The sequence below is a fragment of the Prunus avium genome, chromosome 3 (assembly GCF_965620075.1).
Source record: "Prunus avium chromosome 3, drPruAviu1.hap1.1, whole genome shotgun sequence".
Lineage (NCBI taxonomy): Eukaryota > Viridiplantae > Streptophyta > Magnoliopsida > Rosales > Rosaceae > Prunus > Prunus avium.
Genome location: NC_142286.1, coordinates 13,076,229 through 13,089,970, shown reverse-complemented (window position 1 = coordinate 13,089,970; position 13,742 = coordinate 13,076,229).

Sequence of the window (13,742 nt, the reverse complement as noted above, 5' to 3'; positions counted from 1 at the left end):
TGAATTTTATGGATCTAAGCTCAATTTACTATAATAAAATTAATGGAGGTATGGATTTTCGGGAGTTGGGTAGTTTCAACCATGCCCTGTTATGCAAGCAAGGGTGGCGCCTGTTGGAGTGTACTTCCTCGACACAGATTTCTTACAAGCTTCCTGTAAGACCCTTACAAGTTGGCATAGGCCATGGCATGGTTTTGATGTTTTGCATCATGCCAAGGCAAGCCAAGGGTGCGTAGGAGATGCACTCGTGAAGCAAGACGACGTCGAAGGACAAGTGTTTTGGGTTGAGAGTTGGCAGCCAAGACATGGCAGCATGACAGACTTGGCGTTGGCATTGGACATTGGCATTGGCATTGGCATAGGCGCTGTCGAGAGGTTGACATAGGTGCTGTCGACAGGCAGTGCGCGCAGCATGTAGGCAGGCTGTGCAACAGACGCCGACAGGAGATGCGCGAAGGGTGCTGGCAGGATGCGCAACGGGTGTCGACAGAGTGTGGCGCAAGTCTGGAATGGATGGCAGTTATGCTGGTGCGCATCGTGCGCGCAGCATGTGTTGTGTAGATACAGCTGCACCAAAATGGATTAAGCTGCATCCTCAACTTGTGATACTCGCAAGTGCACGAACCGTTGGTAGTATAGCATATGTAAGTGCGAGGTCGATTCCACAGGGATTGGTGATTGAATGATCCAATTTAGTTTCCCTACACAAAATAGAAACAAAAACAAAGAACATAAAACAAGGAAGAAAGAAATAAGTAACTCAAGCAAATAAGTTCCCAAGTTCAATTTAGATTAATGGATTGATTCTAGCTAAAGTATGATTAAGCCATGGTGTGTGGTCATAACCTTGTGTTCCTAATTCCCTAATTTGATCATTTGTTGTCTAACCTAAAATTAAGCATTAGGAACCCATTAAGCATAGAAGAACATTTTAAACAACCAAGCATGTATCTAATCCCTGTTGTCGAATGTCCATACATACTCTTCCTATTCATAGTTCAATTCGAATTAAAGCATGGTGTCTACTCTTAATTCAAACCAAGATAGCTAACATGCAAGCCTAAATGGTGATCAATCATTCAAACTAGCATATTAACTTATAAGCATAATGAATAAGAACAAAAACCATAATTGAAACTTGGAAACTAATTAAACTTGAATACTTAAGAAAGAATGTACATTACAAGAAAAATAAATTACAACTAAGAAAACATTAAAGAAAGCTAGAATTGAGAACTAGAAAGGAAAACTAAGAGAATTTGAGGGAGAGAAGGGAAGGGAGCTCTAGAGAAGTGTTTGAGAGCTCCCCCCCTTGGGGTGTGTTTACAAGCTTGGGAAACCTCACTATATATAGGCCTAAGGAAGCTGAAAATCTGAATTAAGTATGGCTAATGCATACAACACTTGTTTTATAAAATCTGAAATGGTTGATGCACTTCACTAATGCATACAACACTTGCATTATAAAATCTGAAATGGTTGATGCACTTCACTAATAAATCCCACCAGCAGCCCTAGCTCATCTTCATGTCACCATGACCAAGCTTCCAACCAGAAATAATAGCTCATCCTGAGGTCAGCATGACCAGCAACTTCAAGGGCTTACGAATTGGGCTTCCCTTAAGCAAATTAAGACTTTAAGCACTCAAACTTGAAGTTCAGAATGTCTTCTTTCCAGCCATATATCATTTGGGCCAATCCAAGGTCGGAGGAGGAAGTTAAGGCCAAAACAAATTGCTAACTCATTTTGCGCGCTGATAAAATCCATCCTGAGCATGGCTCTGTGTTTGCTAGGTAACAGACTCCACAATTATCCAATGGGGCTGAATTTCGGATATGTTATAGTATACACCCATTGGAACAACTTTCATGAAGAATGTGGCCTCATCCGAGCTATGTAGGTTGCTGAAACAAAGCTTGCAATATGACCTACGAAATTGGGCTGGCAGGGGACTGTAGCCAAAATTGAGTTTGTCTTTAAGCTCTTCATCCATTCATCCAAATTAGGCCCTAACATGCATGGATTGCATCATTTACTATCCAAAGCCCTCATTATTACCTAAAGCTCAATGAACTGAAAGATAAACACAAAAAGGATTAAAAGCACAAGTTTAACTCAAAAACATAACCAAATCATAAGCTAGAAGGGTACAAAATGATATGTAAATATGCACCGATCAAATACCCCCAAACCTAGATTTTGCTAGTCCTCGAGCAAAACAAAAGGAAAACAAAGATAAAAACAAACAAGAAGTTAACTAGACCACTTTCGTAGGTAACTCGATTGCATTGAGCATATGCAACAAGCCTTTAAACCTCTAGGCATCCCTAGTAGGAGGAGTTGTGTCTCCTGAGGGTTTAACAGATACGATACCCACAAACGTTTTACTGACTCTGTAAAACAAGGTAATTAGAAAACTTAAAAGATTGTTAGTCCTTAAGCAAAATAAAAAACAACAAAAAAATAAAAAAATAATAAAAAATAATAATAATTACATTAACAAAAACAAAACAAAACAAAACAAAAAAAATTACAAAAATAAAAAGAACTCAAAACAATCTTTCCGAACATTTTCTGAAGAGAAATGACTCATGCACATGACTCAAAAGTTTTAACAATAAAAGCTCAATTTTAAACATTATTCACAAAGCGGCAAAGTTCAAAACATAATATGCTCAAAGTGTGGTAGTGTGATAGCCAAATGCAACAAATTCCCCAATCTTAGTTTTCACACAATTTCAAAAATCATACAAAGCACAAGTTCAACTTCAAATCTCACCAAAGTTGTCCTCTCACAAATGAATCACTCGGAAGAGGGCTATAATGCAACACTCAGTTATAAACATGAGATTAGAGTTAAACCATAAAGACTTAACTCGAAATAGAAAGATGAAGAACTTGCATTAATATGATCTCAAGAAGGATGCCAAGCACTTAAAAGTAGAAAAATGAATGCAATTCAACCACATGACATTTAAGATCAATTTAGGTCTTTAACATAGGTTGTAATGGGGCCAAGGGTGTAAGGTGAGTAAGAAATGAAGGGTATGGATAAAACAAAGTCCAAGAAACTCAAAATATAAGAGCATAAAACAATTGTTTACAAGACTTCGAATCATCACGATTAGATTTTTTCTTTTACACGATCAAAACTCCTTATACCTTCATTTACAATTATTCATACTCCTTTCCTTGAATTGAACAAACACCAATTTATTTAGAAGGCCCAAAAATGAAACCCAAAAATGAAATTTCATTCAACTACCACTTAATCACAATTTTTCTCTTTTCTTTTCTTTTCTTTCACCAATTGAGTGAAATTTTTTTTTTTCTTTATGTAATATCCCTTCCCAAACTTAGCATGAAAAACACATCCGAATTAGAGCTCATGAGTCCCTTAGAAAGGTAAATTCTTGTTTTTCGGGCTAAGGCGGGGAAATATAATTGGTAAAATGAAAGAAAAGGTTTACATGTAGGCTCAAAATGGTTAACAATGGAAAATCATGCTTAAGCATGCATAAGGTTAGCTTGAAAGGTACAAACGATCCAAAGAGGGCCTTAATATCATTTCTTAAATGTCATGAAATCGAATTGCAAAAGAATGAATGACTTTTAAGTATTCAACCAAATCAATGAATAATGAGATCAAACAACAACTTTGATGACAAGAAAATAAGAGTATGTGTATAACACTCATGAAATGAAGCACAAGGCTCAAAAGCTCACATTTATGGTTATATAAGTCTAATTTATGCTTGATACAATTCTTTGGGTCATGCAAATCCTTTAATTGGAGAATTATGAAACAAATGGCAAGTGCAAAGAAGGTTTCAAACATGTCATGCTAGAACGATGCCAAATTAATTAATTAATTAATTATTATTTTTTTACAATAAAAATTTACAAGGAAAAAAAATAAATAATAAATAAATTTCAATTTTTTATTTAAGTCATGCAACATTTATCACAATCTCATCAAATGTGTTCGGAAAGTGACTAAACAAAACAAGAAAGAAAATTAAAATTTTTTTTTATTTTTAATTTTAAGAAAAGCCAAATTTACTTGCTAAACTCCAATACCCCCAAACCTAGAAATGAGCATTGTCCTCAATGTTTAAAAATTAGCCACAAACAATGTCATAACAACAAATGAAATGTATTAAAGCAAATAAAAAAAAAATAAAAATCACAAAATCACAAAAGAAAACAAAAACAAAATAATTATAAAATAAAAATTACAACACAAACAAACAAACAAAAAAAATGAAACAGTAAACCCTAATCACACAATTCTGAAACCCAAAAAAAAATTTTGAAGCCCAAAGCCCACAATTTCGAAACACAAACCACGGTGAATTTAACCCACTTTGAAACCCAAACTAAAGTGAAACCCGACCCACAATTTGTTTTCATTTCCGGCTTTTTATTATTATTTAGTTTTGTAAAAACAAACTATCGAACCGTGATTAGCAACACAAAGAGCGGGATTTTAACATGGGTCATGATGTCTCGGTTCAGTGTAAGGGACCAACAGACAGGGCGAGACACGTGTCGACGCATAGAGGCGCCGCAGACTCCACAAGCAAAAATTACGGACTCATGGAAAGGCGCGAAGACTTTACTGAACGCGTTCGTTCAGAAAAGACACGTCGTGATAAATGAGTTGGGTATGGTTGGAAGGCGAGAAGGTTGTGGGACTCAAGGAATGCTGGAGATTCAGAAAATGCTCAGATGCTGTAATGGCTAGTGTTTGTCAAAGACTAAGTCTATAAGAAAGGGTGAAAAAAAAACGCAAACTCAGAAACACACAAAAGAGAAAAGAAAGAAAGAAGAAAAGAGAGTGAGAAATCAAATGGCCTCTAACTACCCATTTTCGTTGGATCTCAACCTAGCTCCACCGACTCAGACACGAGGCCAAGCAGCGGCACCAGTATGGATGCCCTACTTTGCTTCCGCACGGGGGCCTGTGACAGTAACTGACTCAATACTCCTGGACAACGATGTTGCCATTGGAGTGGCTAGAAATTTAGTGACTCCTAAAGATATACGTGTTCTGGGGACAAGGGATGACAACCGGGTCGTGAGCGATGCCCTGGCACTGAGCGTGCAGAGTACGGCAACAGTCGCAAGTTTGGGTCATCGCCTACTTGCGAAGTCCCATGAGGTAGAGGTGCTGAAAGGTCAGTTGGCGGCGGAGCGAAGTATGGTTGAGGAGTGTCAGACTGCTATAAAAAGCTTGAAAAGGGAGAGGTCAAGGATAGTGGAGGTGAATCGACACCAGCTAGAAGTATTGCGGGACGAGAATAGAAACCTATCAAAGATGGTAGAGTTGTACTCTCGCGACATGCGAAAACAGCTAGAAGACCTAGATCGACCGGGTAAACGCAAACAAGCAGATCGCGAGAGTAGTTACGCTCAAGCTAAGATTGCGATCTTTGGGAGCTCAAGTGATGAGCCCCAAGAAGCTGTGCGTGAAGCCCCGGAAGAGGACAGCCAGAGGGCCAAACTCAAAGCTCCAATGGTCGAGACACCAAGCACTGAGAAGAAATGATTTCCTACTGCATTATTGTTGTTTTTATTTTATTTTGTTGTTTTTGTATTTTCGTTATTTTGTTTCGGAAATAAAAGAGTAAGGTTGTAGAAAGAAAAAGAAAAAGAAAAAGAAAACAAAGACGACAAACGGAAAAGAAAACACATTTCCCTAACTAAAATAAGATAAAGATGATAGCCGAAAGGGAAAAGCAAAAACACAAAGCTCTAGAAAATGAAAGTAACGGGCAAAAACATTAAACACCAGAAAACACGGAAAAAAGAAAAGTAAAGTAAAAGTAAAGGTGCTCCCCCTTGAAGCGATTAGGTCGAGCATGCCCGGGAAATCCGAAATGGTGTTGGCTCTCTCTCATCAGCATATGTCTATTTAAACCACACCTCTGCAAGCGGATGATACCCAGCATTTCTTCCTGCAAACTCAAGGAAAAACATCAAAAAATTCAGAAGCAAAACAAATGGCATCCTCATGCACTTACCTTGATGATCTCAACCTTGAGCTCTCACTTGCACCTCCGAATGCCCAGATAAGGGCTCCTCCAAACCGTGTCTTCCCAAACTCCACATATCATCACGGTACGGCCTCAAACTTTGCTGAGGCAATACCGAACTTTTCTGAGGCACTGCCGAACAGAGCAGTGCTGCTAGGAGGCATGATTAGCAGCAAGCTCACTCCGACAGATCATCTGCATGTGGCACAGAGGTCTGACAAGGCAGCGGTAGAGGAGTCCCACAATTTAACTGTGCTCCACGCGGTCTCCGCTACCAATTTGGGCATGCGCCTACTAGCGAGGACAAGGGAGTGTGCCGCGATGAGCGAGGAAATAGCTTCCTTGAAGGCTATGGTGGCGGACTTGCAGAAGCGGCTCTACTGTGCCAATCAGCACGTGGAAGCACTGCAAAGAAAAAATGAGGACCATGTGGAGCTGCTGCAGATTCTACAAGTGCGAGAAAATAGAGGCAAGCCATGATGATGAAGAAGATGAAGAATATTTCTTTTTTTTGTTTTTGTTTTTTTATTGTTTTTGTTTTTATTTTTATTTTTTTTTGTTTTGTTGTTTTTTTTTTTTTTTTTTTTTTTATGCAATGTTTGAAATAAAAATGTGTTTTAACACTCAGAAATAAACTAACCAACCAAACCACGTAAATAAAAACATAAACTAACTTAACGAAACAAAAACAAAAACAAATCAAAAACAAAGACTCAACAGAAAAGAAAACAAAGAAAATAAAAATAAACTTAATTTAAAAACACACGAATATACAAGCAACTCACGGATGACCAGTTAAGGGCCTCAGAAAACACAGCCAGGGGATCCGGGAAGGTTGGAGGGGTCACAATGGTCCCGCTTAAAACCCAAACTTCTTAGACACCGAAGGTGTCGCCTATAGAACTCCTAGACACTGTATTGACGGAAGTGCTCACTGGAGTTACCATAAGTCAGCTCATATGAAAAAAAAAATTTAAAATTTTTTAAGATAAGAAACAAAAACAAATTAAGATAAAATGGAACAACAAACCATAAATGAAAATGAACTAAGTACTCTAAACAAATTCAAACAAACAACATAAATTGTTGTACTAAAAGAAACAAACCAATAAACCAAAGAAAAACACAAACAGCACTTTCTATCACCCGTTTATCACCATTTGGACAGATTCGTTTCTCTGTTTTTCAGCTTCGACCTGTGTTCAGTTTTTAGGCTATAACTTTCCAACCGTAAGTCCAAATTTCACGTTCTTTATATGGTTGGATTCAGCACAGAAAAACAAAGAACTCAACATGGACCAAAAGGTAAAAACAATGACGGAAATAAACATAATTCAAAGAAGAGAAAGGATTGAAATGCTCCCCCTTGAAGCGATTAGGTCGAATGTGATGCACTTGGAGGTCGCGACTTCTCCCATTGCTCCACACTTCCCATTCTTATGATTGAGGTTGCCATCTCTCTCCATTTTTATTAAGCTATCATAAATTGCTAAAACAAACACACAAACTTGAAATGGAATTAAAAGGATTAGGAAATAAAAACTAAAATGAAAAGGAAAATCAACACACATCCAATTCCATGCTTCAAAGCAACAAGCACCAATGGGTTGTGTAAGCTGGGACTTAAACCCAGTTCTCTTGCTTGTTGGGCAATTGTCCTTTTCCGTTGGACTACAAACACAACTTGTCCATTAACGTCATTAACTTTAAAACTTGAAATTGTCTAGAAAAACATGAAAATGAAAAATAAAAATAAAACAAGTAGGGAAAAGAAATAGAACCAAACTATGTTGCCAATCCCCGGCAACGGCGCCAAAAACTTGTTGTGTAGATACAGCTGCACCAAAATAGATTAAGCTGCATCCTCAACTTGTGATACTCGCAAGTGCACGAACCGTTGGTAGTATAGCATATGTAAGTGCGAGGTCGATTCCACAGGGATTGGTGATTGAATGATCCAATTTAGTTTCCCTACACAAAATAGAAACAAAAACAAAGAACATAAAACAAGGAAGAAAGAAATAAGTAACTCAAGCAAATAAGTTCCCAAGTTCAATTTAGATTAATGGATTGATTCTAGCTAAAGTATGATTAAGCCATGGTGTGTGGTCATAACCTTGTGTTCCTAATTCCCTAATTTGATCATTTGTTGTCTAACCTAAAATTAAGCATTAGGAACCCATTAAGCATAGAAGAACATTTTAAACAACCAAGCATGTATCTAATCCCTGTTGTCGAATGTCCATACATACTCTTCCTATTCATAGTTCAATTCGAATTAAAGCATGGTGTCTACTCTTAATTCAAACCAAGATAGCTAACATGCAAGCCTAAATGGTGATCAATCATTCAAACTAGCATATTAACTTATAAGCATAATGAATAAGAACAAAAACCATAATTGAAACTTGGAAACTAATTAAACTTGAATACTTAAGAAAGAATGTACATTACAAGAAAAATAAATTACAACTAAGAAAACATTAAAGAAAGCTAGAATTGAGAACTAGAAAGGAAAACTAAGAGAATTTGAGGGAGAGAAGGGAAGGGAGCTCTAGAGAAGTGTTTGAGAGCTCCCCCCCTTGGGGTGTGTTTACAAGCTTAGGAAACCTCACTATATATAGGCCTAAGGAAGCTGAAAATCTGAATTAAGTATGGCTAATGCATACAACACTTGTTTTATAAAATCTGAAATGGTTGATGCACTTCACTAATGCATACAACACTTGCATTATAAAATCTGAAATGGTTGATGCACTTCACTAATAAATCCCACCAGCAGCCCTAGCTCATCTTCATGTCACCATGACCAAGCTTCCAACCAGAAATAATAGCTCATCCTGAGGTCAGCATGACCAGCAACTTCAAGGGCTTACGAATTGGGCTTCCCTTAAGCAAATTAAGACTTTAAGCACTCAAACTTGAAGTTCAGAATGTCTTCTTTCCAGCCATATATCATTTGGGCCAATCCAAGGTCGGAGGAGGAAGTTAAGGCCAAAACAAATTGCTAACTCATTTTGCGCGCTGATAAAATCCATCCTGAGCATGGCTCTGTGTTTGCTAGGTAACAGACTCCACAATTATCCAATGGGGCTGAATTTCGGATATGTTATAGTATACACCCATTGGAACAACTTTCATGAAGAATGTGGCCTCATCCGAGCTATGTAGGTTGCTGAAACAAAGCTTGCAATATGACCTACGAAATTGGGCTGGCAGGGGACTGTAGCCAAAATTGAGTTTGTCTTTAAGCTCTTCATCCATTCATCCAAATTAGGCCCTAACATGCATGGATTGCATCATTTACTATCCAAAGCCCTCATTATTACCTAAAGCTCAATGAACTGAAAGATAAACACAAAAAGGATTAAAAGCACAAGTTTAACTCAAAAACATAACCAAATCATAAGCTAGAAGGGTACAAAATGATATGTAAATATGCACCGATCAGCATGCGCGCAGAGTGCGCAACGCACGCAGGCAGATTGTGCTGGACGTGGCAGATGTGCTAAAATCATGCTGTAGTGGGTCCAAGATGTGGGCAAAACGGTTTTGAGCAGTCCTTGAGTGGTTGGACGTGGCTAGGAGGTGCTGCATGCTTGAAATTCGGATTGTGGGCTGATCTTGGAGCATTAGTGGGCGGTTACTTGGTAGTGGCTGCATGTTCCAAGATGTGGGGAGATTTTTAAGGAGGAAAATCTGCCCATGAAAGTAGTGGGCTGCAAGGTGGCGGCTGATGAGGGCTAGGCATGTTTTTAGGAGAGAAAAACGTGGCTAGGTGGCTAATCTAAAGGTTGGCAAAGTTTCCTAAGTAGATGGGGGTGTCATCTACATAGTGTAGGCTTATAAATACCTTGTGAAGGTGTGTGGTTGAGAACCAAGTGATGTGGTAATCCAACCAAGAGTGAGAGCTTGTAATCCTTTGCTATTCGTGAATAGAAGGTTGGGAACTTTCCCGTATATGCGTGTGTGAGAGTTTTCCTACGTGAGGCAAGTCTTACTTGTGAGTGTGTTGGTGTCACTTGTTCCGCTGCGTGTACTCTGAAGCCTCGCAGGTAAAGAGGTGAAGAGAGAAGGCTGACTTAGGAGGAGTCTAAGTGCCGAACAAGGGCCGAAAAATTAAAGGCGTTTTTCACCCCTGTTACAGTTGGTATCAGAGCCTGGTTTAGTCGCGTTTCTGGTGGTGTTCGAGTGGAGTTCGGATATCGTTCGAGTGGAGTTCGAGTTGCGGATTGTCCCCTGGGATCCGTGTGTGGCAATTTTCGAGCAAGGATTAGTCTTGGAGTTGCGAAGGGATGGCTGGTGGTAGTGATTCCTTGAAAGAAAGAGTAGCAAGGATCGAAAATTTCCTTGGTACCGTGTCTGGAGATGAGACCGAGAGTGTGGTCAACCAGATGGGAGATCTCAATGCCAAGATAGCAGAGATCGAGAAGATCCTCGGAGGATTGAAAGCTTCGATGGAGAAGAAGCTCACCGATTGCTTAGGTGACATGGATGGCTTAGCAGAGGCCATTGGTGGAAAGCTCAAGGAGGTGGAGACAGAATTGAGCGTGACGAAGCTTGCTATGAGTGGCTTGACTTCGAGTCATGAGGGTTCCATGACGACCAAGATAAAGGTGCCCGAGCCAAAGGCTTATGTTGGCGAGCGAAGCTCCAAAGACTTGGAGAATTTCTTGTGGGATATGGAGCAGTATTTTAAAGCTGCTAAGGTTCCGGATGCTGAGAGGGTATCTATCATGAGCATGTACTTGGCGGGTGATGCCAAGTTATGGTGGAGGACTCGTGCACAAGAAGTGTCAAATGGGAGTAGGCCTGCTATTGAAGAGTGGGTTGTGCTGAAGAAGGAGTTGAGAGGCCAATTCCTTCCATGCAATGCTGCGTGGTTAGCAAGGGAAGCTTTGAAGAACTTGAAGCAAATAGGTCCAGTGAAGGACTATGTGAAAACTTTCTGTTCTTTGATGCTCGATGTGTCTAACATGTCTGAGGAGGATAAGTTGTTCAACTTCCTCACGAATCTGCAACTGTGGGCACAGACGGAATTGAGGAGACAAGATGTCAGGAGCCTCAATACCGCCATTGCCGCTGCAGAGAGATTGATGGACTACCGAGCAGCAGTCACTTCCAGTGGGAAGAAAGAGCAAGGTGGGAAGAGACATTGGGACAACAAAACGGTCGACAAAGGGAAGGAGACCAAGGTTGTTCAGAATGGTGCCAAGGGGGAAGAAAGCAAGGACAAGAAGACGTTCTCGGGTTGTTTTCTTTGCCAAGGGCCTCACCGTGTGAAGGACTGTCCCAAGAAGCAAAACTTGAATGCAGTCGTTGTGAAGAATGGAGGTGCTGAAGAGTGCAGTAACTTCCAGGTGAGTCCAATGGTTTTGTTGAATTCACTAAGAGTTGTCCCACCGGAAGACCCTTTGGGTGAGGATGCGTTAGCGCAACCGGTGTTGGAGGTGATTGAGGTGTTCGTGGATGTGTTTGCCATGGAGCCCTCAGAAATTCTGATCGATGCTTCTCTAGTGCATGGGGGTATGCTGATAGAGGCCATTGAGAATATGGTTCCGAATTGGGATTTGGATTGTGGGTTGGAAGAGATGCAGCTTGCGGCGTTAGCACATTGTCTGGATACTTGGAGAGTCTATCTGCTGGATAGGAAGTTTGTGGCAAGGACTTGTGTGCTGCACAGTCACATGTACTGTTCAGGTAACATTCGAGACGAGTTTGGCATTTATTTGGATGTGCTAAATGAGTTTGATTTCGAGTTAGCCTACATGACCACAAGACATAGGGACTTCGTGGAGCAGTTAGATGAGTCGATGACAGATGGAGCCGAATCTGATTCTTCTACTTCAGATCCTTCGGAAAGTGAGTCAGAAGGTGAGCCATGGGAGAGCTCGGCTATTGATAGCATTTTGAGAAATGCTATGTTTGAAAAAAGAGTTGAAAGCTTCGAGGCTAAGGAGGAGCCAATGGAGGTAGATGAGCCAAGGGTGGAGTCCATGGCCGGTATCATTGTAATCTCAAGTGACGATGAAGAGGAACCTATGGAAGAGCCCATGGAGGTGATCTTAATCGAGTCAAGTGATGACGAGTCTATGGAAGAGAGCAATGGTGAAGTGGTTCAAGCGGAACCATGTGATGTTCAGGGGAATGAAGACCGCCAAGGAGTTGAGCCGACGAGGGCGTTGGGCTCTTGTGGTGGGGGTGGTTTGTAAGACCCTTACAAGTTGGCATAGGCCATGGCATGGTTTTGATGTTTTGCATCATGCCAAGGCAAGCCAAGGGTGCGTAGGAGATGCACTCGTGAAGCAAGACGACGTCGAAGGACAAGTGTTTTGGGTTGAGAGTTGGCAGCCAAGACATGGCAGCATGACAGACTTGGCGTTGGCATTGGACATTGGCATTGGCATTGGCATAGGCGCTGTCGAGAGGTTGACATAGGTGCTGTCGACAGGCAGTGCGCGCAGCATGTAGGCAGGCTGTGCAACAGACGCCGACAGGAGATGCGCGAAGGGTGCTGGCAGGATGCGCAACGGGTGTCGACAGAGTGTGGCGCAAGTCTGGAATGGATGGCAGTTATGCTGGTGCGCATCGTGCGCGCAGCATGCGCGCAGAGTGCGCAACGCACGCAGGCAGATTGTGCTGGACGTGGCAGATGTGCTAAAATCATGCTGTAGTGGGTCCAAGATGTGGGCAAAACGATTTTGAGCAGTCCTTGAGTGGTTGGACGTGGCTAGGAGGTGCTGCATGCTTGAAATTCGGATTGTGGGCTGATCTTGGAGCATTAGTGGGCGGTTACTTGGTAGTGGCTGCATGTTCCAAGATGTGGGGAGATTTTGAAGGAGGAAAATCTGCCCATGAAAGTAGTGGGCTGCAAGGTGGCGGCTGATGAGGGCTAGGCATGTTTTTAGGAGAGAAAAACGTGGCTAGGTGGCTAATCTAAAGGTTGGCAAAGTTTCCTAAGTAGATGGGGGTGTCATCTACATAGTGTAGGCTTATAAATACCTTGTGAAGGTGTGTGGTTGAGAACCAAGTGATGTGGTAATCCAACCAAGAGTGAGAGCTTGTAATCCTTTGCTATTCGTGAATAGAAGGTTGGGAACTTTCCCGTATATGCGTGTGTGAGAGTTTTCCTACGTGAGGCAAGTCTTACTTGTGAGTGTGTTGGTGTCACTTGTTCCGCTGCGTGTACTCTGAAGCCTCGCAGGTAAAGAGGTGAAGAGAGAAGGCTGACTTAGGAGGAGTCTAAGTGCCGAACAAGGGCCGAAAAATTAAAGGCGTTTTTCACCCCTGTTACACTTCCCATGGTGCTTACCCATCTTTTACGTGGCAGTCCATCTTGTGGGGATGTGAACTGTTACAGCTTATTATTTCTATTCCCATCTCTAATTTTAATTTGGATAGAAGGATGTGGCACTTTACATCAAATGGTACATAGAGTGTAAAAAGTGGATATTGGGTTGCTACTGAACATCAACGACTTGCTAGTTCTATAGGTGCTGATTGGGCCAGTTCATCTTCTGTCAACAAACTAGGAAACATTTGTGGAAGCTGGAGGTGCCTCCAAAATTTTTTCTTTATCTATGGAGATTTGTGCAGAATATTCTCCCATCCAGGGATGTACTTTATCGGCTCAGGTTGATCACTGATGTTGTTTGTTTTCGTTGTCTTATGCCATCTCCAATCATAGGTCTAAATGTAGTCCA